Source organism: Rhinopithecus roxellana, chromosome 1 (genome assembly GCF_007565055.1).
Source record: "Rhinopithecus roxellana isolate Shanxi Qingling chromosome 1, ASM756505v1, whole genome shotgun sequence".
NCBI lineage: Eukaryota > Metazoa > Chordata > Mammalia > Primates > Cercopithecidae > Rhinopithecus > Rhinopithecus roxellana.
The window spans coordinates 12,746,147-12,772,589 of record NC_044549.1 but is presented as its reverse complement, the minus strand read 5'-3'; the positions used below and the strand labels follow the sequence as shown (position 1 = coordinate 12,772,589).

Here is a 26,443-nt window from a genome sequence, read left to right as displayed (position 1 = left end):
GAGGCGATGCCTCGCCCTGCTTCAGCTCTCGCTGGTCGGGCTGCAGCAGCTGACCAGCACCGATTGTCCGGCACTCCCTAGTGAGATGACCCCAGTACCTCAGTTGAAAATGCAGAAATCACCGGTCTTCTGTGTCGCTCACTCTGGGAGTTGGAGACTGGAGCTGTTCCTATTCAGCCATCTTCCACTTTTATAAATATTAGCTTCCTTGGAAATCCTTCTGTTTGCTTCTTCATTCTCTCCTCCTCCCCCTCACATCTTTTTTTGCCCTGTGTTCTTCTTTTTTCCTTCTTAAGAAAAGCCCATTTAAATACACTCAGTTGTGAAGTTGGACAAGTTAGGTACTTAAGACATGGCAAAGATTATAACTTCCCACTGAGATTTTGCAAGTGAGTCTTTTTCATTAATACAGCAGCAGGCTTTGAGGATTTTACTAACTCCGCATTTAGAGCCTGATAATCCTAACAAACCTATCTTTCTCTTAAAAGACTTACTTTATCTACTCATTCATATTTCCATGGTAATAGCAGCACAATCTGTTCTGAATTAAATTTTCTGCAAAGGGTATCTTAGCTTCTAAGGTTAGTCCCTAGGAGATTCGTTTTTGTTTTATAATTTAATGAAAATTTCTATAAGATGCCATACACTTGCTACAAGAACTGAAGACTATTAACTAATAGGCCTCTGTTTCATTGTCATTGTTGCAATTCAAATAATCATATAGGTTATGTATGCATATGGTCATAATTTTATTTAAATAATGATAGTTCCCCAGAGTTAATCTTATTTTGAAAATCATAAATAAGACATAAGCTCTTGTGAAATCATCAGAATTAATTCTTTAAGTAAGTAGTCTATATTATTATTCATTTTATAAGGCCTTATATTTGACTTTTGTGAATTATGTTTTAATGACTTCTCAAAAAACAAAGAGCAATAATATTAAATACTTTGACTAATATTTGAATACAAATGATATACTGCTCAATAACATATGATACTTCATATTATTTTTCATTATAAAAAAAGATTGCACATATTTCAAGGCCTTAACCAAAATAACCTAACTCAACCTATTTATACTAATTAATCTTCTGTTATTCTTCTACACATACCCTACACCTCAGTCAAGTTTTCTTACTGATTCCTTAACTTCTATTCATCAGATTATTCCATGCTTTTCTACCTCTGCATCACGAACCATACTATCTTTATATGAACACTTTTACATTAGTTTCTTGTTGCTTATATAACAACTTGCCACAAATTTAGTGTCTTAGAATAACACAAATTTATTATCTTCCATTTTTGTAGGCTAGAATTCTAACATAGGTTTCACTGGGCTAAAATTGAGGTGTATTTAGAGCTGTGCTCCTTTTTCAGCTTCTAGAGGCCACTTCTAATTCCTAGTTTGTGGTTCCATTGTGCCATCATCAAAGCCTTCAATGTTACATCTTGCTGACCATTCTTCCGTAGTCATATCTCCCTGCTTCTTACCACACTAGAAAAAGATCTCCAATTTTAAAGACCTATACAATTAGATTAGATCCACTATGATAATCCAGGATAATCTTATCTCAAGGTTCTCAGTGTAATCACATTTGCAAAGTTCCTTTTGCCATCTATGATAATATACTCATGGGTTTGAGAGATTAGCACATGGAAACCTTTGCGGATGATTCTGCTTACTACACCTTGCTCCTATTGCTACCATCTACCCAAATTTCCCACAGCATTAGATTATGTAGTGAGTGGCTCACACTAAAAAGGATCATTCAGCTTAACCTTCCCTTTTAGAAGTAAGGACACCAGTCTCATCACTGCCAGGGAGCCGATTCTTGGCAAGTATTTGTTAAATACTGAATGAAATAACTTGCCCTTCTCTGCCTGGCTCAGAAAATAACAGTTCTCTGAAGTCTTAATTATGCCATCTTGAATAGATTGCTGACCCAAGACTTCTCTAGTATTTATTTACCTTGCCACTAGTATGTAATTTACCATTGTTTGAAACAAGGACAGATGTTACTTTTCTACTCTCAAATATTATATTCATTATATGCTTCATTTTATGATGCTTCTATTATATGATATTCATTATATAATAATGTTTTATACTTTTTACTGTTTGATTCCTCAAGTATTCATTCTGTTGTGCATTCTGTGTAATTTCTGGGTGGTATTTTGCTAATCTCGGTCAGTTCTATGCCTTAAGGCAAGATTCAGATTCCCCAGTTCATTTTTCTTTCTGAACTCGCCTTTGTAATTCACTTCACTGGAAAACACACGAGGTTAGGATACCTCATTTAGGGGCAGGTTTTCCATCTCTCCTTTCTTGTCCAGCTTCGCTAATTGCAGATGGAGTGGCAGCTCAGTTGGATTAGCACCCTGGAGCTTGCTGTCTTTAATTTGTGAAGGAAGAAGTAGGAAGCCATACTCCAGTCTCAGGCCTGTGTGCCTGCCATATTTCTGCCAGGAAGAATCAGTTTTATTTATCATTTCCCGCCCAATGTCCAGCACCTTGCCAGCATATAGTAAGCACTTAATAAACATTTATCAAATGAATAAACGTAAGGATGAATGAAAGATTGACATAAAAGTTAAACTCTTATCGGTCTGTATTTTTGTGTCCGACCTTGGATGCAGTGAGGAGTTTGGCTACCCTAGTTCTTTTCAACTGATCCTGGATAATCATTTCTAAATATTCCTCATATTGGTGACATACGTATTTTTAGAATGTAGATGATTTTTTTCAAATGTTTAAGTCAATAAATTGTATTAAAAATGTTAACAATAAAGCCTCAGACAACCATTTTGCTCTATGAATGAAAATAATAAAATCTTTTGTAACAGAATTCACAATAACATAATATTTCCAAATGAATTGCAAAATGCTTTCAGTCTTTATGCTTTTGTTGAGGAATGCATCCCCCAAAAATGGCCTCATTAAAAAACCACCACCTATATCAATGTTCATGTCCTTTTAAGTTAATATTTTGTTAAAATTATATATTTTTATTTGTCTTTCTTCTCTGACAGACCTCCTTATGTGCATCTGATACATCTTTGTACCCTTAAACCTAAGATAGTTACTATTTCTGTAAAAAATCATTTATGAATAAGTGAATGGATAAAAAATCATTTATGAATAATGGTTTGATATTATTTCTTCCTCAGATATCTATTGAGCATTAATATGTTAAAGAGACTGTGAAAGCTACACAAATTTTAGCACTGAGAGAGACATAAATATTCCCTGCCATCAAAGTGTAAGAATGAAAAACAACTACAAATAATGAATTATCTGTCTCCCTATATAAGGCTCCTAGTTGAAGATAAATCAAAATGTCTTTATAGTATCTCCAGACTTCATGGTCAGACTAGCTTTCAACTTATAATTGTTAAATAAAGCCTCCTGACTTTCATATCTGACATCTATGCTTTCTCTTCTCTGTCAAGATGGGACCTTTCTCTATTTCCAACAATAAGCCCCGCAGGGTGGAAAGAGTTTCATTAGTTAAGATGAAACATATACTTCAGTATATACAGCATTCAAGAATTTTTAAGTACATATGCACCCAATTTATTTTAGGAGTAATTTATCTAACTGGTGTATGGATTTAAATAATTTTTGGTAATTATAAAGTTTTTGCATTCATATTAGTGGGGTCCTTCAGCATTAATATTCTTTATAACTTTAAGAGTTCAAGGACAGAGAGAAAGTATATTTTTCTTTCTTGTTCACATGATAAAACAGAAGCATGGAATTTTTTAGTATCTTATTCTAAGTCATATAATGAGTCTTGATTAAAATCACTGCTAGAAATCAAAGCTTTTTGTTCAATGGGTTCAACAATGGGCCATTCATCTTCCATAGACATTTTGCATAAGTAATAGCAGCTCAAGTTTAAGAACAATTCCAGTGGCCATAATATCTATATTCATTCTACATTAAAGCATTTAATTTTCTGTTTATGAATTCAGCATATTTCTCCGAGTTGGATGTAGTTCAGTGTTTTATTATAGGAAATCATATTTTTTCCTGTAGGTTGTCAGGAAACAGTTACCCAATTTTACTTAGTTAGAACAATGGTTCTTATCCAAAAAGCTGCTATAAGTAATGAAAATGAAATCAATTTACTGGCTCAGCTCCCAGATTAAGGATTGCTTTATGAATAAATAAAATAGTAGATGGCATCTAAGAGGGGAATGAACAATTTATGTATTATCAGGACACTTCTTACTTTTCACTTTTAGTAAAATGAAATACTTACTATCTGGACTTAAAATGCCTCAAACTGTGATGTTATTTTGGAAAAAAAAAGAGAGATAGGAGATATCCTAGTAATAACAACAAATAATTTAAAGGCTGATTTTCCACAATAATATTATATACACTAAACAATTCTAATATTTTAAGAATATAAATACTATAACACATCACCCCTATTTCATTTTCAATTTTTCTTCCTCAGTCTATTAAATTAAGGCAAACACTTTCATATTTTATATCTTTCTAGTGATACACTAAAAAGTAAATATGACAGCTCAGATGCTTGTTCAATAAATCTCTGTTATTTGTCAATTTTGTAGTGTTACATGAGGGATTATCAGCATTGTGACAAATTATTCTCCATCAATTATTCTTGTTAATAATAGTAACTTTATAGAACTTGACAAAACTAATAAAAGATGAATAATGTTACAAGTACAGCATTCAAAGTATACTATTGTAAAGGTAGCACAAACATAAGAAATCAAAGTAGAAAACTGACAAAATTTGAAACTTCAGGGGGAAATGACAAGATGCACAGGATAGTCTTGACATACTTCTAGCTGAAATATATTTGAAGTAGAAAGAGGAAGAACAAGAATTGAGAGTGGCCCTTTCTCCCTTTCTGTAATTCTTACTAAAATCATTGTATCTTCACCTAAGATTTCACCTGACAGCTATTCCCTATTGGGCAGTAAATGTTTGTCTTCTACTCAGACCTATTTACTGAGCACCAAGCACACTTATCATCTATCTATTTCACATGCCCTCTTGTTTTTCTTAAAAATATGACTGTCATACGTTTGGCACATTGATGCCGTCCTCAACTCCTCCCTTTTCCTTATCTGCCATATTCAAGCTATCACTAACTCTGTTAGTACTTTTTCTCTAAATTGCCTCCTGAATATATCCACTTCTCTCCATTTCCAACTCATCATGCTAGTTCAGCCACCACCTTGGACTATTGCTTAGTCTTAACTGTCCTCCCTAATTCTACTATTACTTTACTCCAATCCACTCTCCACATGGCAGCCATATTGATCTTTTTAAAATGTAACTATTATAATCTTATGCTCCTGCATAAAGCCATTTAGAATACAGACTTGGCTTCAAGATCATTATCTAGCCACTAAGGTATCTATCCAGCAAAATCTAACATTGCGCTTCTCCTCACTGTCTCCTAACTACCATGATCAACTCTCAGAACCATAACCTCACTGTGTTTCCTCCCACCACGGGTCATTTCTCATGTTCCTTCTTGTGGTTAGAATGTGCTTCACTCCTCGCTAACCTGGTCAATTCTTGTTCATCCTTCAGAGTTGAACACCTTGCATTTTCACAGGAAAACTTTCTGTACTCTCCTCCTAAGGTTAAGTTACTTGATTATATCCCTTAAAGAAGTAGGTAGTCCTCGTTTATTGCACTTAATGTGTGACTCTTTCATCAATGTCTGTTTCTTCCCCTAGATCGTAAACTTACAGGCAGAGAAGGCCTCTGATTTTACTAATCATGGTAATTCCAGGATAAAGCAAGCGACTGCATATAGCAGACACTAAAAAAATTGGTTTAATACAACCGCCAATTAAAGTAATCAATTGTAATAAATGATTATAAAATAAAAATTATAAACAATACTGTTATCTTAAATAACATAAAAATGTGAAACGAATACACTTAGCAAAACACGTGAAAGACATGTACATTGAAAGCTCAAAGAAAATATATGAGACGAAAAGAAATAAATAAGTTGAGCAATATACCATTTCAGCTTATTGGTGGACTCAGTATTGTTAAGATGTTGATTCTTCCCAAATTTATCTGCAGATTCAATTCAATCTCAATTAAAATTCCAACAAGCTTTTCTTTGTAGAAATGGACAAGCTGATTTTATCATTAATATAAAAATGAAAAGATTTCAAATAGCTGAAACAATTTTGAAAAAGTTAGCAAATTTATATTATCTGAAAGTGAATATAGAACACTGGCAGAGAAGAGAGAGTTCTAAATTAGATATACAGGTAAGACTAAATTATGTTCACAAATGTAGTAAGGTCATTAAACAAAATAAAAGTGTTTTCACCAAATAGTGTTGGAATAACTGGAAATCATTACAAAAAAACATTAAATTTGACCCTTATTTCATATCATTCTCAAAAATTACTTGAAATGGATCATAGAATTAAGTGTAATGTTAACACTATAAACTTTTAGAAAAAAAGGAGAAATTTTTCATGATTATTGGATAAACAAAGATGTCTTTGGAAACACCATAAAAATTGATAATTGGAATTCATAAAAATCTAAAACTTCTATTATTTAAATCACACCATTAACAAAATGAAACTAGGAGAAAATTTTACATATGTGTGTATGTGTATACATGTGTGCATATGAGTGTGTATACTTAAACATACATGCACACAAATGAACACATACGTGTAAACAGAACAAAGGACTTTTCTAACTTTTATTTTAGGTTTGAGGGTATTTTTGAAGGTTTATTACTTAGGTAAACATGTGTCACGGGGGTTTGTAGGTTATAGTTTATCACCCAGATATTAAGCCCAGTACTCAATAGTAGTCTTTTCTGCTCCTCTCTCTCCTCCCACCCTCTCCTCTCTCAAGTAGACCCCAGTGTCTGTTGTTTCCTTTTAGAACAAAGGACTTATATCCAGAATATATAAACAACAATTACAACTCAATAAGAAAACAATCCAATCAAAACTCTGGACAAAGGACTTAAAGTTTTTACGAAAGGCAAATATAGTCAATAAATGTGTGAAGCAGTGCACAATATCATTAGCCATCTTCGAAATGCAAATTAAGGCTGTGTGTGGTGACTCAGACCTGTAATCCCAGCACTTTGGGAGGCCAAAGTGGGTGGATCACCTAAGGTTGGGAGTTCGAGACCAGCCTGGCCAACATGGTGAAGCCCTGTCTCTACTAAAAAATACAAAACTCAGCTGGCCGTGGTGGCGGACGCCTGTAATCCTAGCTACTCTGGAGGCTGAGGCAGAGTGAGGCATAGTCACTTGAACCCAGGAGGCGGAGGTTGCAGTGAACTGAGATCATGCCATTGCACTCCAGCCTGGGCAACAAGAGCGAAACTCCTTCTCAAAACACAAAAAAATTTTTAAAAAGAAATGCAAATTAAAACTGAGACACCACCATCCATTAATACGGCTAAAACTTAAAAACATCAAATATTGGGGATGATATGGATAAAATTAAACTTTCATAAATTTATTTAGTAATGGAATATGGTACAATCACTTTGGAAAATAGCTTGACAGTTTGCTACAAAGGTGAATGTACACATATTATTATATGTACCCAGTATCCCAGAGAAATAAGACAAGTGTCTGCACTTGTCTTTATACACAGTTTATGTTGTTAAGTTTTTACTGAATGCTCTCTACACCTTCCAACTTTAAATGTAAACTACTTATCTACTGAGAACACCATATCCCTCACATTTCTCTCAAGCAAAGGCCACACATTGCCCCTCACACGACATGAAATTATGTAGAATTGGGTCTTTGTCATCATTGTCCCCTAGCGCTGCTTTCAGACCATTACCTTTGCTCATCTGTGGCCTGTCATTTCGGCTCTTCAACCCTCCTCCTCCTCTGTACTGTCTACCAGTCTCTTGCTCATTTTTTCTTATTCACTAATAACCTTGGTACCCATATCACATTGTTCCTTTCTGGTCAAACTGCACTATCAGCTTTAAATTCTACATTTTAAATTTTACATCTCAAATTCCACATCTCCAGTGACATTCTCCACCATTTTATTTTAACCACACACTTGTCTAACCATAAAATATACCAAGCAATCACATAAAACTTGCTTCAGAAATTTCAGTTTGACCACAATCTCCCAAAATTCTGTATATGTTACTCTGCTGTTGCATTTACACTGTGTCTTTAAAATATTGTTGAATCTGTGACACCATTACCCTAAGTACATATATATGTATATGTGTATGTACACATCCATCTATTTGTGTATTATCTATATCGATCCACCCTGTCTATATTATTTATTTATATCAATTTCACCTTTGTTTATATTCCCCCGTCTACTTTGATTCAACAAATTATCTTATCTACTACTCTCTATCCACTCCTAAAATTCCTTTTCCCATGCATACATGTGAAATCCCTAACTCTAGGTGAAGACACTAAGCACTTTCTCCATGCTTATGGTCTAGATTGAGAAATATCTATTACACAAGTTGACATAAAAAAGTAATAGCCTTCAGGTGGACCTTTAAAATTTCTCAAGACTCTAAGTTTACCTGAAATTCTTTCTTCCACATTCTACCACATGACTATATCAAACCTTCTGTAATCTGCTTAACCTTAAATCCTTCCTCTTACCTCACAGTATCTGCAGATATATGTGAAACTCCCTTCGATTGTCGCTACAGAAGATAGCATGTCACATAGAGCTATACCCATTCTTTCTCCTTTTCTCCTGATACAAAGGGCAAAATCCCCTTTATCCCTTTTCAAGGCCAATCCTCCCCTTTATTCTACAGATAGATTTCAGTTGTTTCACCCTTCCCTGAAACTTGTGCTGTTAATTATCTATCTCTCAACTAACACAACTGCATTTTTAACCTCCATCCCATCTGCTTTTAAGTGTGTTCATATTGCCCTATCTTAATAAAATTAAATAAAACAAAAGCATCTTTCCTCAACCCAGTAGCACAGCTAATTATCCTATTTCTCTTCTCTCCACCCAAACTTATGTAATGTGTTGATTGCTCTTTTTTCCAATTCATCACATTTTTTTATTTCCAGTTTACTCCAATCTGGTTTCAACTTACGTAAGTACAGGGAAACTGCTTTTATCAAAGTCACTAATGTCCTACCCTCTCCGAAATTCAATTACAATGTATTTATTGTACTTTACTTTAATTTTTGAAAGAATTTCAACTGCTGGCTGCTTCCTCCTTTTTTGGAACTCTCTCTTTACTAAATTTTCATGTCACATATTCTGTTAGCTTTTTCATTATTTCTCTGGCTATTCCTTCTTCATTTTCTTTGCTTGTTCTTTCTTTTCCATCAGTGAATTTCTCAACATTTCTCCTACATCTCCTCCTCTTCTCACCCTATTCTCTATCCCTATAGATATCTAATTCATTTCATTGGGCTCTAATAGCTATTTTGGGGTGCCTAACAATTTGCCTATATCCAGACCACATATATCTCCTGAATTCTCTCCTGAATTCTGAACCACATATCCAACTGCCTACTTGACACTAACACTTTCACAAATTCCAGTTTGAAACAATATGTATTATCTTCTATTGCTTTAGTTTGCCCTGTACTACCTATTCCTTTTCTGTGTTTTCTATTTGTTAAAGTGGCACCCCAATCTCTGATGATCCATCCGGAAATCTGGGGCATGTTCTTAGCTATTTCCTAGTTGTCGCTCCTTCTCACATCCAACTTACTACAAAGTCTTTTCATTCTACATCCTAAAGTTATTGGTTCCACCTATTTTCTTCCATTAAAGCGCTCATCAATACACCATCATTTCTTCTTCTTCTTCTTTTTTTTTTTTTTTTTTTTTTGTTAGACGGAATCCGGCTCTGTCGCCCAGGCTGGACGTCAGTGACGCGATCTCAGCTCACTGCAAGCTCCGCCTCCCGGGTTCCCGCCATTCTCCTGCCTCAGCCTCCCGAGTAGCTGGGACTACAGGCGCCGCAACCACGCCTGGCTAATTTTTTGTATTTTTAGTGGAGACGGGGTTTCACCGTGTTAGCCTGGATGGTCTCCATCTCCTGACCTCCTGATCCGCCCACCTCAGCCTCCCAAAGTGCTGGGATTACAGATGTGAGCCACCGTGCCCGGCCACCATCATTTCTCTAACAAAGTACTGCAATCACCTCCTCGCTATTCCCTCTGCTCTGCAACCACTCAGCTGCCTTCCTGCACCTCATTATCTAATTTCAGAGTCATCTGTCTTAAAATGCATACATGATCATGTTACTCTTGCCATAAATTATCACAATGACTTCCCAAGCTGTGATCTCCAACGAGGCTTACCAAGTTGTACAGTCTCATGACTTTCTACCTCTACATCAAATGCAGTTCCCTTTTACTGCTTCCACTCCAAACATGATGAGTTTATTAGTTTCTCAAACAAATTATTATTTTTCTTGCCTCTGGTTCTCGGTCCCTGCTGCACCTTCTGCCTAGAGTATGTTTTATTTGTCACTCTTCATCTGGCTATGACCCACATAATCATGAAGTCATATCTTAAATATAACTTTAAGAACAACAACAAAATAACTATTGCAGCTTAGATTTACCTTGGCATATAGATGTTTAGAAACTTATTTCACTTTGCAGGTTTGCATTTGCTTTTGAAATATTTTAACTACTTTTATGCTCTCTATTGTAATACCTGTGAGTAAAGGTATTATGTCCATTTGGGTTGCAGCTATATGCCTAATACCCAGCACGTTGTGTAGCACAGAGTAGGTTGTTAATATTTGTTGCAGGAATAAATGAGTAAACAGTATGATTCTACAGTGCAAAAAAACAAAAATAGTAGTTTGAAAAATTATCCTCAAGAATGGCAAAGGCTAACATTTTTAGTTCTTATCATGAATTAGGGATTAATATCAGGGTATCTAAAAATCTCTATATCAATATGTAAGTGCGTACACATCACAGAAATAGAGATAAATATAGGTTTTTCACTGGGTCTTTGCAGCTCCCTATTAAGTATTATTGTCCTCATTTTGCCTAAGCAGAAACTGAGTATACAAAGATTAAATAATTTGCCCCAGTCACACTGCTAGAAAACAGCTGAAGTTGAAAACAGGGAAGTTTGATTCTAGAACGCAAATTCTTAATCATATGGGAAGATTTCCTTTTAAATACGCACTTTTTAAAAAATTTTTACATTTTAGGTGGATCTATAAAATAAAATAATTGTATTAATATCATTATAAATATATTCATCAGATTTCTTCACTATACTACATATGCAACACTATCAAAAGCAAAATACATGATGCAGAAACCTAAATGTTCCAAGACCGTAAAATAATCCATGGCAAAAACATTTGGATACTTATATTGCTGCACTAATTATTTCAGATTGCTCAAGAACTCCTTAGTTAATACTTCATGAAATAAGTGAAACCTTCACACCTAATAGAATTAATGTACTTACAAAGCAAACAACTTTTAATCAGAGAATTAGAGTGAAATTAAGAAATGCCCAGTTGGTTTAGTTATTTATTCTTTTGCTATATTTTTTCTTATCAAATATCTGTGACCGGTACATCCTTCAGAGAAGACCTCTCATTGGATGTTACATTGTCGGCTTAATGACAAAACTTCATGACTAACTCTTTTGTTTCGTATACATGCCATCATTTTCTCAACAGTTCCAGGTCAGTGTCACTATGCCAGAGAATGTTCCAGCAGTAACTTTATCCTGGGTTGGATAGAGCTTTTATCTTTAAAATTTCATGACCTGCTGTTTAACCTTTACCAAAATGCTTAATGCTTAACCCAAAAATGCTACATGTAAGGTTTTCTGTAAGGGTGACTTTTGGTCTGTTTGCCAGTCTCATTTGATTCCAATCAAGTGTATCAGGTCTATTGAAATAATTTTGAACTTATCCTTATCCAAATTTATCACACCATCCTCCACAGGCACAAACCATCCTCCTCCCCAAGAAGCTTTTCGTGCTTCTTGTGTCCATGGCATAGATGAAGGGGCTCTAAAGTCCCGTCCACCTTCAGAGCTAAGCCTGTTCTCTGATTCTGGCAAGCTGTTTTTACATTCTGTTCCCCAGACCATTGTAAGGGTACTTGTTTTACACAAGCTATTCTGGTGATTTTCTTGGAAGAAAGGAAGTACGCTAACATGGTTTCTTTCCAATGGACAGAACCCAGCCATTACTTTTATAGAACACTTGTGCTGCTTAGGAGAAAAAAAAAAAAAAAATGCCTCCCCAATTAAAAGAAAAAAAAAAGTACAGGGTTTTTAGTCTCTGTACTTCCACCACCATGCACTCCAACGTGTAATAGATTGCCACTGTTGGCTCTGTCCTTAAAATACATTCAGAATCCAACCTCTCCTTACCATCTTTGCCCCCAATACACTAGTGAAAGCCACGAGAAGCTCCAACCTGAATTATTTTGCCTATGCTAACTGTATTCCTTGCTTCTACCCTGAACCTCCATGTAGTCTATTCTCAGCAGAGTGACTCTTCTAAAACTATGTCAGATATTCTTATTCCTCTGCTCACTCATTTCCTATATCGACAAGGAGAAAAGCCAATGTCCTTACGACGGCCTGTAAGTCCCTCCATGAACTGGCACCCCTGAAGTCTCCGTCCTCATTCTCCTCTGCTCTCATCCTGCCTCACTTCTCTCCTGCCACATCGGCTTTCTAGCTGTTCCTCAAGCACAGCCAGACAAGGTACAGCCTTAGGGCTTTTACACTGGCTGTTCCCTCTTCCAGGGACAATATTCCTCCCGATGAAGCATTGTAATACCACATTAAGCCAATGACTAACATACTCATTTTCTCACACTGGCAGGTTTTTTTTGTTTGTTTGTTTTTGTTTTTTGGTTAAATGTTGCTGTCTCAGTGAGTTCCTTCCTGAATCCCCTATTTTAAATTGTAGCTTTACCCAATTATTTTCCTATTTGGTGCTCTCTTATTGTTCTATTGGACACTAATTATCATCTAATATAGTTATATAACTTATTTATTTCATGATGTATCTCCTCCCAGTAAAATATAAGCAAATGAGGTCAGGGTTTTTAGGTGGTTTGGAGTTTATGGTTTTTGTGGAGGTTTTTGGTCTATTTGGTTCATTGTTACATCCTCATTTTCTAAAGCAGCAAAAAGGAGACAATAGATAATTACTGAATATTTGTTAAATGAGTGAGTCAATTGATGCTATTATTTGGTATTAAACCAAGCAGGAAGTGGAAATAATCTAATACAGACAGTAGCTGTAACTTCCATGGAAGACCTCATTGTGGCTAAACAGACAGCCTTAATTCGACAGATGTTCAAGTAACCAAAAATTGAAGCAGGCAGCTTGACTAACTAGAAAACGTTTTCTATCTATACAGGGATATGAAGGTTTTCCAGAACAGCAAAAGGAAATAAATAAGATGGCAAAGAACTGGACAGCGGATCGTATATCTGATTACTGTTAATAAACCAACTTTTTTCACTTCCTGACTTGGATACATTTATATTCTCTATCCTAACATTGAATTACAGACTTTCATTTAATTAGATAATAGATTCTGTACATTTGCACTTCCTGTAAAATAAAAAACCCTCATTTTGACCTTTTTAATTGACTTCATCTGCCAAGATTCTGACCAAAGACTGTAACATTTTTGACACTACATTTTACAAAAAGCTTTTATATATTGAAGCTTGATCAAATTGAATAATATATGTTCAGAAACTGGAAATATGTACTTTGCTCAATATATTCTAATTAACATAATTGGCCTAGCACCAAAAATGACTAGAAGAATTATTTTTTTAAATACAGATATTAAAAAGACCACTGCTTCATGTAAGACAATAATAGTATGTGAGTGTTTTCTGTGTATGATTTAATCAGAAATTTCTATGAAACATAGTAATCAGCAAAGAAGTCATGGAATTGTTAGAAACTAAAATAGAAATGATAACAGTGAAAGTCAAGTAATAGAACTGCCATCAGGAAGGAAAAATAAAGAGTTCTGTGCACAAAGAAGCAGGAAAGAGTTAATTAAGCAGTCGAATTGGCGGAAACACGATGGGAAAGGAGGATTATAATCATGTTTATTTCCCAGCACTTCTGGAGGCTGAGGCAGGAGGACCGTTTGAGGCCAAGAATTAAAAATTAGCCTGGGCAACACAGCGTGACCACGTCTCTACAAACAAATTTTAAAAATTAGTTGGGTGTGGTGGCATGAGCCTATAGGCCTAATTATCAGGAGGCTGAGACTGAGGATCCCTTGGGCCCAGGAGTTCAAGGCTGCAATGAGCTATGATCCTGCCACTGCACTCTAGCCTGGGCAATAGAGCAAGATTCTATCTCTAAATAGTAATAGTATGCTTACAGTTTATCTGGAAACATATTATTTTTACTATATGTTAGAAATATACTTAAAATATTTTTAAAGGCAGTTCCAGGTGGAAGAAAAGGAAAAGAAATAAAATTTACATACCAGTACCATCCCATAGATTATTAGGGTAATGATGAGCTACACACAAAATTGTAATGCACTACCATAAAAAAAAGGTTTAATAGTTAATGCCAATCATGCAAGCACATAACTGTAAGGAAGATAGATTAGTACAAACGTGTTTGGCTGGGCGCGTTGGCTCACACCTGTAATGCCAGCAGTTTGGGAGGCCAAGGCAGGTGGATCACGAGGTCAAGACATCGAGACCATCCAGGCCAACATGGTGAAACTCCATCTCTACTAAAAATACAAAAATTAGCTGGGTGTGGTGGTGCATGCCTGTAATCCCAGCTACTAGAGAGTCTGAGGCAGTAGAATCACTTGAACCCAGGAGGCAGAGGCTGCAGTGGGCTGAGATCATGCCACTGCACTACAGCCTGGTGACAGAGTGAGACTCCATCTCAAAAAAAAAAAAAAAAAAAAAAAAAAAAAAAAACCAGCATGTGTTTGCAGTCAGGTATATTTAAAGGATAGGGGTTGTTGCAATGCTGAAATTAACAACAAAAGTATAAAATGACTAGATTGAGAATAGAGTCCATGTTTCCTATTCACTTTCATCTTCATGTATCCTGTTGACTTGTATCTCCATGTGACTTCTCATCCACTGTTTAATGGTGGAAGATTTTCACTTCCATTTCACTGCATTTCCATCCCAGATCTCCCATCCATCTAAATGCCTGGCTTTATTAGTGGCGACATCTTTATTCATGTGAGTTACCCATCTAACAACTGATCTCTCAGTTCCTTGACTTCCTCACTTATGACCATCTTTTTCTTCTTCCCCATATCAGCTACCTACTTACATTGTCAAACTCTGGTCTTTGTCATTACCAACAACTCTACTACATTAAAACTCTCCATTTAACGTGTCATTCACTGACCACCACATTTTTTTCTTCCATTCTACTATCAACCTTACCCCCCCAATAACATCCAACCTCCGTATGATTAACCCCACCAATTTGCCTCAATTCTGTTAATCTGTTTCTCCCCACTTTCTATATTTACACTCTGCTCTCCCAGTTTAGGACACAAGTTTGGTCGTTATAGTCACTCCCTGAAAATGGCCTCAATTATTTTGTTGTCTCTCTGTCAACAACAATTCCCAATAAACCAATAAATATGTTCTAGTGTTATCTATCTTAAAAATAGACGTTTAGGAACCCACGTTCTCTTCCAGGTACCATCTCATTTCAAACCATTTTGAAAAGAAGAAAAATGAAAAAAATTCTTTAATAGTTGTTTACTACTGTCATCCCCAGTTTCGCTTACTCCAATTACTCTTCTACTTCTTCCAATCTGGTTTCCACCTGCCCAGCATAATTTATATTCCTCATTTTCAGGTCACCAAAGACCTAAACATTTGAAAAATTCAGTTGAATCTCTCTGTTTTATTCTTACACAATGACTCAGCAGCATTAGTTCACCACACCTCCTTCTTAAACCCTCTCCTCTCTCACCTTCCATATCACTACGGACTTTTAGTTTTCCTCCTGCCTCACCACTCTTTCATTTTCAGTCTCCTTTGCTAACTCTTCCTCCTGCGACCAATGTGAAATTATTGGATTGCGTCAGGATTCCGCCTTGAGTCACCTTTTCTCTTTCTCTTAAACTCTCTTTTGAGGTGATTTGATGGTATGGAATATCTTTGTGCTATTTCCAAATCTCCATCTGACACCTTTCCCAGTTCTAAACCCCTATATCCAACTGCTCACATTATAGCTCCAACTTGGATGGCTTAGGTTGGTTTCCTCCCACATATGTCATCTCAAAAAGAATTTTTGATCCCTCTTCACATTTCTCCCCAGTTTTTGACATCTCAGAAACTGACAACTATTTTCTCATTCCCTTCATTTCCCTCACTGCCTTCAACCAGTCTATTGCGCTACCGTTTCAATTCTACCCCCAAATATATTATCCATCTGCCCACTTCTCTTGTTTCTATTGCCTCCATTTTAGTTAAGCTATCAGCATCTCCCACCTGAAAAACAGTAAATCTTTGTCTTGATTCCCTCCTTCCATTCTTCTCTCACTCTAGGCCATTTTCTATAGCCATAAAAATTGTTCACTTTTAAAACATAAGTTAAGTAATATCACTTCTTTGTATGAAATGATTTCAGAAGTCCCTATTGCTTTTGGGGGGAAAATGGCTCCTGCCAGGATCTTTTTATCCCATAATATACCACTCTTCCCTTCTATTGCATGTTACTACACAACAGCCACACCGGCTTCCTTCTTTCTCCTCACTCCTGCCATGTTCTTTCCAGCTTCAGACCTTTTACTTGCATTCCCATGGCTTGCAAGTCTCTTTCCCTGGCTCTTCACATGGCCAGTGTTTGTTGTTGTTGTTGTTTGTTTTTTTAATTTCAGGTTTCAGAAAAAGAAAAAAGGAGAGAGAGAGAGAGAGAGAAAGTCAGTCAGTCCCTGACCACCCAATCAAAAAGTGGCCCTTTTCTACTTTCAGTTATTCTCGATGCATCTACTCTTTCTTTCTTAGCATTTTTCACAATGTTTATCTTGTTTTATGTATTTGTTTACTGGTTTGCTGTGCAAAGTAATTTTCACGGGGGCAGGGACTTGTCTATCTTATTTACCACAGTATTCCCAGTCCAAAGTAGATCCTACACAAGGTAGCCACTCTGGGAAATGTTGCTGTGCAAAATTAATTAATGAATGCACTACTACATAAAGACTAATTAGAAAAAGTTATTATATTCTATATTCTGTACCAATCTGCAGGGTCAAAGGCAGAACTAAAGAATAAAAAGAAACAGGTGTCCACAGGCTATTCAAAATGATGAATAATTCCCAGGATCTAGCCTATGACTAATGAAGCACAAGAAACGCCACTTAGGCCATATGCTGATGAGTACACAGTAAAGTGGCTCCCTGGGTATCCACCTGGAAAGAGAGCTAAAAATAATGAAGACTTGACTGTGCTCCAAACATTGTGCTGGGTATTTTATATACATTACCTCTATTAATACTCACAACTGTGCATTGTCATCATCATTTTATAAATAAATATTCTGACCTCAGAAAGATAGATATAAAATTGCCTAAGATTTCACAAGCAGTGAACGATGGATTTTAGATTACAGATTACATCTGCCCAACTCCAATGTCCATAGTGTTTCTACAATACTACATAATCTCATTTTTTTTATTTTAAGAAATTTGTTAGTGCCCATTGGATTTGAGAGTTAAAGGGTAGGCCCAGAAAAGGCCTTTGGGAGCCCTATTTTTAATCTTCTACAGGACCTCCAAAAAAGAAGATGAAGACAAAGACAAAAAAAAAAAATAAGTAGAGGGAAGAGAGGCAAGGAGGAAGAAAGGCAGAAGGAGAAGAAATCTAAGATTAGTTTGTTGGCCTACAATGTAAACTGTTGTGCAATGCTACAGAGTTAATCAACAGGAAATGTGAGATTAGAAACTGGCTTCCAGACCTTATCCAGTACTTTCATTCAAGCAATTCACTCTAATAGAAAATTGAAACTCAGAGCTAAATAATAATATACCCAAAAAGGTTAGATTTGCATTGTGCACAAGTGAACCAAGTCAGCAATCAAATTTTTAATTTATTTAGAAATAAGATTGATATCATACTTCTTGGATACGAACTTCCAAAGGTCAGAGTTGCTTCAATCAGGGGGACAGGTCTCCTAGGGGCATTGATAAGCCTGTGATTAATGTCTTCTGCATCTTCCTTATTCAGATCTTTATCACTGGGCCCAGTGCCTTGCTTCCAACCAACTACAGGTTTTTGTCCAAAAATATTTTCTTGATGGACAAATGAAGAAGCTGCTAAGGGGGCCTGCAAGATAGAAACCACAACAGCCAAAAAAAAAGAAAACAAAAATTCTATACAGGAAAAATCAGAACTTGTTTGGACTTTTGTATATGTATTTTGCAGATTGATATATTTAGATTGCTCATTCAGAAGTACCATAACATTCTCAGTGCTTGAGGTCTCCACAGGTCTTAATTAAGCCCCATCTATTGGCAGCTTCTGCCTAGCCCTCCCCATTCTGTTAGGGCAGAGACAGTGTCACTCCTGAATCCATCACAAACTCATGCCACAAATTTATTGGGACCATCTGCCCTTCATTTCCTCAATACTGATGTCCTGACTACAGAGGATTGTACCAAGGATCAGTTTCTATCTCAAAGGTAGCTGTTCTTCGTAAAAAGACAACTCCTAGATGGCTTAGTCTAAGAATCATATTCAGAAGAAATATCCTACACCAAGTAATGACTAACTGAACAAGTTAGATCGAAAAGGATACAGAGAAAGTCTTCACGCTGCAGGAAAATTGGGTGAAGAAGCAGCTTGGGAGAGAACAAAGAATATGCCTAAAGTAAAAGTGGTTGCCTGTGGTCACTTTTCTTGGAATGAGTAGAACAGGCACTCATAGTTGAACTCCTGGCTAGAACAAGTTATCTTCTAAGTTCTTTTTTAAAAAACCAGTGTATTGAGGTATGATTGACACATGAAAAGGTGTAGATATTTAATATATATAATTTGATACCTTTTTAGATCAGCATACACCCATGAAACCATCATGACAATTAATGCCATAAACATATCTATCACTTCCAAACAGTTCATCGTGCTCTATTCTGAAACCAATCTTATAGGAATCTCACACCTGGTCTTCCTTTACTGTCATTATCTCTCACTGTCCAATTGTGTCGCTGCTGAAATTACTTTTCCCAATCTTGTAAATGTTCATTTTATCTGCCAAGATAGTCACAGTGGGTCTCCATGCTTGGAGTCTGAAGATACACCCTCTTGAGAACCACTAACTTATTCCAGCAGCTATTTCCCACATAACAGCACCAAGGTTAGGCCATGAAGGCCTTCCCACCATAGCCTCATGCTTTGTTATAACCAGTAAGACCTCACCACCACCTACCTCCAACAATAACAGTAATAGTTAGTACCTTATATTCAATCTAAAGAGCCAGACCATACTATTCCTTTCCTACAGGAAATTTTATTTCAGGAGTCTCATTGCCCGTCCCTGTCTATGGGCTTTGGCCAAAACCATTCAGAATCATTCTGCTTGATTTTCCAAATTGCAGTTTCAAGGAGGAATATCCAAGTTATTAATTGTCCTCTGCCCCTTGAGAAGACCTCAGGTCTTTATTTACAAGCAGATGTTACTTTTCTCTCAGGAAACACATTTTTTGGCTAGGAACATTTAAGGGTGATAACCTTCATGAACAAACCTTCTGCCACACCCTAATCTCAGGATGGGGACCAGATCCCAGCCCTAACTTGGCATAAGTGCAGGTCACTGAGGTTTTTCCCTGCTTCAGGGGCTTTCGTCTCCACTAACCATAAGCAAGAGCCTGGCATTTTCAGTAACCTCTTTCATGGGGAACCTATTTAATCTCCAATTTGACTGGCACTCTGTTTACACATGTATAAAGAATATATATCATCCCAAACTCTCTAATATCTAGGCTCCTTGGCAGGAATAAACTAAACACTTAGTCGGAAGATATTAGTTTTGATAGATCAACATGTGAAAGAAATAAAAATAAACCTATGAATCATTTGCCTCCTAAAAACTTTATCATTAATTGGTCTATACCTTTCACTCTCTTTTTCTGACACAACATTTTTACCTATTTTTTTTTCTATTTCTTATAGTCATTATGTTCCTTTCTTGTCTTAATTCTGACTCATATTTTAGGTCAGTAATCTACCTTACTCTGTTTTACATGGGGCAATCCCAGTCAACAAAAGTATAATTCTGTAGCCTTAACGTCTAGTGGTATCTAGAAATAGCTGGGTGTTTCTATAACAGTTTTATGAATAGATTTTAGTGTCATTTAAATAAATATTTCCTAAAAGTGCTACTGATCTAGTGATCTTAATAAATGATATTCTAAGATAATCAAATATAACGTTTAAGAAATATTAAATATAATCAAAGATAATATTTAAGAAAATTAAACATTAAAACATAGTTTGTGCCCTTGCAATAAGATCCTTTTTGTGAGCCACTAATATTTATTGATATAATCTAATATTCTCTTTGGCTAGTTCTTTTGGCTCTTAAATTGCAAACACCTTATTTCTTTCAGCATTGTTACTTTAGTTATCCTGGACTATTATCTGTATTTGTGGCCTAAATGAAGTGATTTACCTTTTCTAGGTAAAAATTATTTTTCCTTTTTTAATAGCTTTTTAGCCTTCTAATTTATTTCTATTAATTCTTCTCCCAATAAAAATTCATACCTCTCACATTTATAACAATGGAGAATTGCATTAACAGTTTTTAAAGCATGTATTCGTTTGTCAACCTTTTCACAAATTGATATTCTATACATTTACAACATTTTTAGTTTTACTTAAATGTTTTACAGATTGAAATGGAATCTTACAATATAATATAATATATACAATATAATATAACGTTTAATATAGTGGCTATAATAAATGGTATCTAACATTAAATTAGATGACGAGAATCACTTCTGAGGAAGTTATTTGATATCTGCATGAGATAGCCTTAGCATGTTAAAAAGTAAAATCTTTCTGAAAAATAAAAAACAATAGCCTGCATTACAAAGCAATGACAACACGTGCAACTAAATGCTGAAGAATTTTTAATACACAAAAACATCAAATGTTGTTCTGATTGGCCTAACAATGCCAGGACCTGCCCTAACCAATTTAGGGACAATAATTAAGGTAATCTCAGATATGACTTTTTCCCTTATTTTCTTTAAACTGAGTGGGTTTGTACATTATCTTTTGTATTTTTCAGTCAATATTAATTCACAAGACTAAGGAGAGAAATCCTAGAGGGTGGAGTTGAAGAAGATTCAAATAATTCAGACCCTACAAAAATAAAACTTTATCTGTCAGCTTGAAAGAACTTTAAAGACATTATTATATGAAGCAGAATTATCACTACTATTAATTGCACAGGCATATTGAAAGGACCCCAGAAAGTGACCTTCTCTAAAACAGAGAATGCCTGTAGAAAATACGTCTTAATCTTCTACTCTGCACTTAGATAAATGTCAAGTATATCTACCACCTCAATTAACCATAGAAATAAGCTGTCAAAATCTAATTTTTTTTTTTTTTTTTTTTTTTTTTTTTTTTTTTACAAGGCGTTTATTCTGAAACCAGCAGAGGGAGAAACAGGCAGTTCCATTAGAAAGAAACAAGTGTCCCAAGGGTCTGTGCCACGTGGGGTGCTTTCCATGTGCAAAGTGCCGATTAAAACTGTGGTGAATCTAGGCTAACATATTCAGGGTTTGTTGACTGAGCTCTAGTAAAACTGGAGCCTTGTGGTCAGATTGACTTTGGAGCTGAGATCATTAACCAAAAAAAAAAAAAAAAAAAGATGATTTTCATGTCTTCATGTCTAGCAATGCCAAGCAAAACGTGAATGAATTAATGAAATGAAAGCATTTTACCTTAAGGTATCATATTGGCAAAGGTGAAGCCAAGTTTTTATTATAAGCATTTATTTTATGTTTGTTATTATCTTGAAAAAAATTATGGAGCAGCTTTTGATACCACTAATACTAACACAGTTAAACAAAGTTAACAGATGGTCATCCATTCATTCAGTTACATAACAAATATTTATTGTGTACTTTTAAACAAAGATAAATGTGCAAGATGCACTAGGACACACAGAAAAATTATAAAATGCTAATTCTTTCCTTCAGAATATTATAAACAGTAACAAAGAAAAGATAGGTGTATGCTACCATAATATAAATTTTAAGAATACGTTGGTCATTCAGCAATGCCAATGTCTTCATTGATAGTTTAGAGCTATATTATTCAGTACAGAAGCCATTAGCCATATGTATCTTTTTAAATTTAAATTTGAATTAATTGAAATTAAATTACACTAAAAGTTTAATTCTGTAGTTTCACTAGCCAGATTTCAAGTGCTCAGTAACCACATGTGGCCACCAGTTATAGTATTGAACAGTTCACTTTCTTCATTGTGAAGGGTCTTATGGAAAACACTGGTTTCTAATACAGAACTCCATCAAGTCACAGCAATATACAACCTCGTTGAGTCTTCATGAGTGGAAAAGACAGAATTTTGATGTATTCAGAAGTTCAAGTCATGCTATTCAAAACGAGGTAGCATAAACAAAGCAGAGAAAAGTCCAGAAGGAATGAAGTATATAGAGGAAAGAGGAACTGCATTTACTCATCTGTAATTTATTCATTAATTTACTTTTACTGATGAGACAATAAAGGATAAAAGTGGGGAAAAGTTACATATTCAAGTTAAACTTGCATCATTAATAAATCTGAATGACAAAAAATGCATAGCAGCATAACAATTACAACTGTTTTGCAGACAAGCACATCTTGAAATATGGTGTGCAATATGATTTTAGGTCATACACTGATAACATTTTTTGGTTTGATGGCTATATATATATTTTTGGGGTATGTGAAAAATGGAAAATCATATCTCATTAGCACATAAAATCTGTTATATCACTGATATTGCTTAAACAAGGCTGAATTTTTTTTTCAATTAGGAAAGAGCGAATTAAATAAAAGTCACGGATGGTCACTATGTAGACGTAAAGAGTTTTTCAGATTTTACGACCAATGCAGTTCTGTGTGTTATTAAAATCATCAAATACCACATGCAACACTGCCCAACTGTGCCATCTTGAGAATATTACTTACATACCTTTTTTATTCTTCAGTTTTCTCTTCCACAAAATGAAGATATTAAGAGTGACTGTGTTATAAGATTTGTATGGGGGCTAATTATAAAGCACTTAAAATGGTGCTTAGCATGCAGTCAACAATAATTTTTCACTATTATTACTATTAATATTTACAGCATGATCAATACTGTGCTTTAAGAAAGTTAAGCCATCAACAGAATGCAACGTGGTTGAAAGGCGACATTACAATATGAAAAAAAAAAATGCAGTTTTAATACAGATTGAAAAAAAAAGCAGTTGTAATACAGATTCAATCATGCATAGGTCAAACAGTACCGCGGTCTGAACACAGCAGTAGCGATAGAAATGTAGAGACACAGACAAGTGTTATAGATGTAACAGAGCTAGAATAAACAGGGTTTAATGAATAATTTAACATGGAAATGACGAAAAGATAGAGATAAAAGAAAACACTAAAGTTCACAACTCTAGGTAGAGGGGCACCAGTATATAGTGAGAAGGAGAAGTCTGGGGAAAATGATGACGGGTTTCATTTCAGAAATATTGACTTTGAGGTTATGGCAAGGACTTCAGGTTAAAAACTTCAGCAGTGGAAGTAAGGGTCTGGATCTCTGCAAAAAGTCAAATGCAGATTTATGAATCACCAACCCATTGCTGATCATTAAAACCATGATATCAAATGAGTTTGCCATTGGAAGGAGGGTGGAGAAAGGGATTCTTAAGGAACACCGTCTTTTTGTAGGTAAAATGAGGAAACTGAGACAATGATTGAGATTTAGAGAATTCAGAGATGTGGATGGAAAATAGGAACACTGTATCATAGAAACCAACTTACAAAAGAGTTGCAAAAAAGAAAAGACAAACAAGAACATTGAGTGCTGCAGAGTGGTTAAAGAGGATAAGAATTGAAAAAAGTCATTGGGTTTAATAACTAGGAAATACTGGTAATCTGAGAACAAAAAGTTTGGTAAATGCCAGAATCAGTGCGCGAGCTTGACATACAGGTCAAATGTTAAGACTCTTTCAATAAGTGTAGCCACAAAAAGAATGAGGGAAACTATGTTAGCGTGAGAAAATGGCAGGAACAAGGGAAAGGTCTTGTTTGGTTTTGATTTGAATATATCTGTAGGATGAAAAAAATAGTGAACGTAAACATTAACTGAAACTAAGATAGAATATAATTCAATGAGCTAGATCTTGAAGCTAATGAAATGAGAATAGATAGAGGAAATACCAGAAGATCTCAGCCTTGGTGTGGGAGGGGAATTTTTCTCTTAGAAGAAAAGAATGATGAAGATAGGTGAAGATCTGTAGCAAGTTAAAGACTGAAATTAGTCATTCTAAAGAACTAAGATCAAAAGGCCTCAGTATTCATTCACCTTACTCAAAAATATATATATATTTGCTGAGTGCCTACAATGTGCCAGATATACACTATTCTAGAGCTGGCTATACAGAAATAAATAGGAAAGGTAGGAAATTGATTTGAATAACATATTTTAGAGTGGGAGAGGAATACAATGAAAAAACAGAAGAAAACTGAGGTCAAATCACAGAGCACAACAATATTTAGAAATATAGAAAAGTAGGGAAAAGAGGAAATAATGTGGCAATGAATTACAAAAATAATTTTAAATAATGAAATGGCTTTGGAGAAAATTAAATCATACAATAGGACAGAGTAAGAAGAAAAGAATAGATTTTGGTCAGCCAGGGAGAGAACGGACGCCTCTCTGGGTTTGGATAATACAAGCTGAAATCTGAATGGGATTGAGCACACTGTAAGGATATCAGTGGAAGGAACTCCCCAGAAAGAAGAAGTAACAACTAATGGGGATGACACAAAATGGGGTTGATAGGAATGGGACAGAGTGGTCACTGCACAGTCCAACTAAAGAAGAGAGCATGGTGTCTTGAGTGAATATGTGGATCAGGAGTGAAGTTTTGAGTTTTTGTGAAAATAATTTTGGAAGAGTTATTGAGAAAGAATATTGAATATAGAGTAATATAATTTGCTTCCTTCTCTTGTCCATGTAGGCTCCCTTTCACCACTGTTTACTGTAGTTTGGGTTTTTAGGCCCTTTCTGGGCTATAGAGTTCTTTCCAGGTTATTTTACATAAATTTGAGGGGGTATCAACACTTTCCTCTGGGATCCAAAGATCCAGGGATATGCTTAGATCTGTGACTATGTCACCGATAGACCCATCACAAATCTTAACCCAACATTGATCCCAGAGTCTTCACAAGTGCTCGCAACAATAGTCCTCTCATAACTACTCCTCTAAAATATTAATATAGCTTCATAATCACTCAACCGTGGCACCAAATTCCCTTCCCTTCTACCATAAGGTTCAACCCCAATAACAGGATTGAAGAGAACAAATCTTCCAGGATATCAGAGATGGCTTGCCTTACGAGAGGAGAGTAGTAAGGACATGTTATCTGTTCAAAAAAGGATAGTAAAACTGAGATACTTTTTACTGAACAGACTTTCTCAGTTTGAAAGAGAAATAACAGACACTGGGCTTACAGAAAGTCATTCAGAATAGAGCAAGAAGTGAACCATTCAAATGTGGCTGCAGTTTGTGTATCACAAATGGGATCCTTCTGAGAATACTAGAATAGAGAATTATGACAGTGAGGCGACTTAGCCTTAAACCTTATTCCTTTACTTTTCTTTCTTTCTGGTAATTTTATGCATGAGGTTGGGGAAGCTACTGTATGACAGTATAGACTATATACCAATAATTGTGATAGCCTATGATGAGTTCTGTGATATCTTTTTCTTCTTGTATCTTTTTCTTGCTACCTTGATACCAGTCATCCCCTGGGAATCTGTACAGTTTGAATATATTTGAATAACTTCCATATACTTTAGCTCTACATTTTATTTGACTCAAAGAAGCCCCAGTGGGTCCCAAGTATTCCCATGTGTTTTAGAAGCCTAAAGTCAGTGAGATTCAGTCTAACCTCAAGAATTTGAGGCAAAGTAACTTTTGAGGAAAGAATGTAAAGAGAATATTGGGTAGTTTGGCTGTAGCATAATTAATTACATTTTCTGGGTTTCAAAAATTTGAATTGCAATAAAAGTACATTTTGATATTCAGTTTTTACAATTTTCATTAGCAAATAAATATATGTAGAGAGAAAAACAATAAAATTGATATATTGGGAAAAAATACCGGTAGATTTTAACAAGGTGTCCACATCAGTCTTTACTCTTCCATC

At 35.4% G+C, this 26,443-nt stretch overlaps 1 protein-coding gene across 4 annotated transcripts in view; it reads right to left on the bottom strand.

Moving 5' to 3' along the window:
- The window catches only part of CSNKA2IP (casein kinase 2 subunit alpha' interacting protein), a 130,744-nt gene that overhangs the window by 69,816 nt on the left and 34,485 nt on the right, over positions 1-26,443 (bottom strand). The window contains exon 2 of one of the 4 annotated variants that reach the window (XM_030939398.1): positions 2,256-2,466. The exons of 2 other annotated variants lie outside the window; for them this stretch is intronic. The gene's annotated coding sequence lies outside the window, so the exon portion shown is untranslated. The remainder of the gene's footprint in view (positions 1-2,255; positions 2,467-26,443) is intronic. One more of the 4 variants, XM_030939406.1, reaches the window with a different exon arrangement.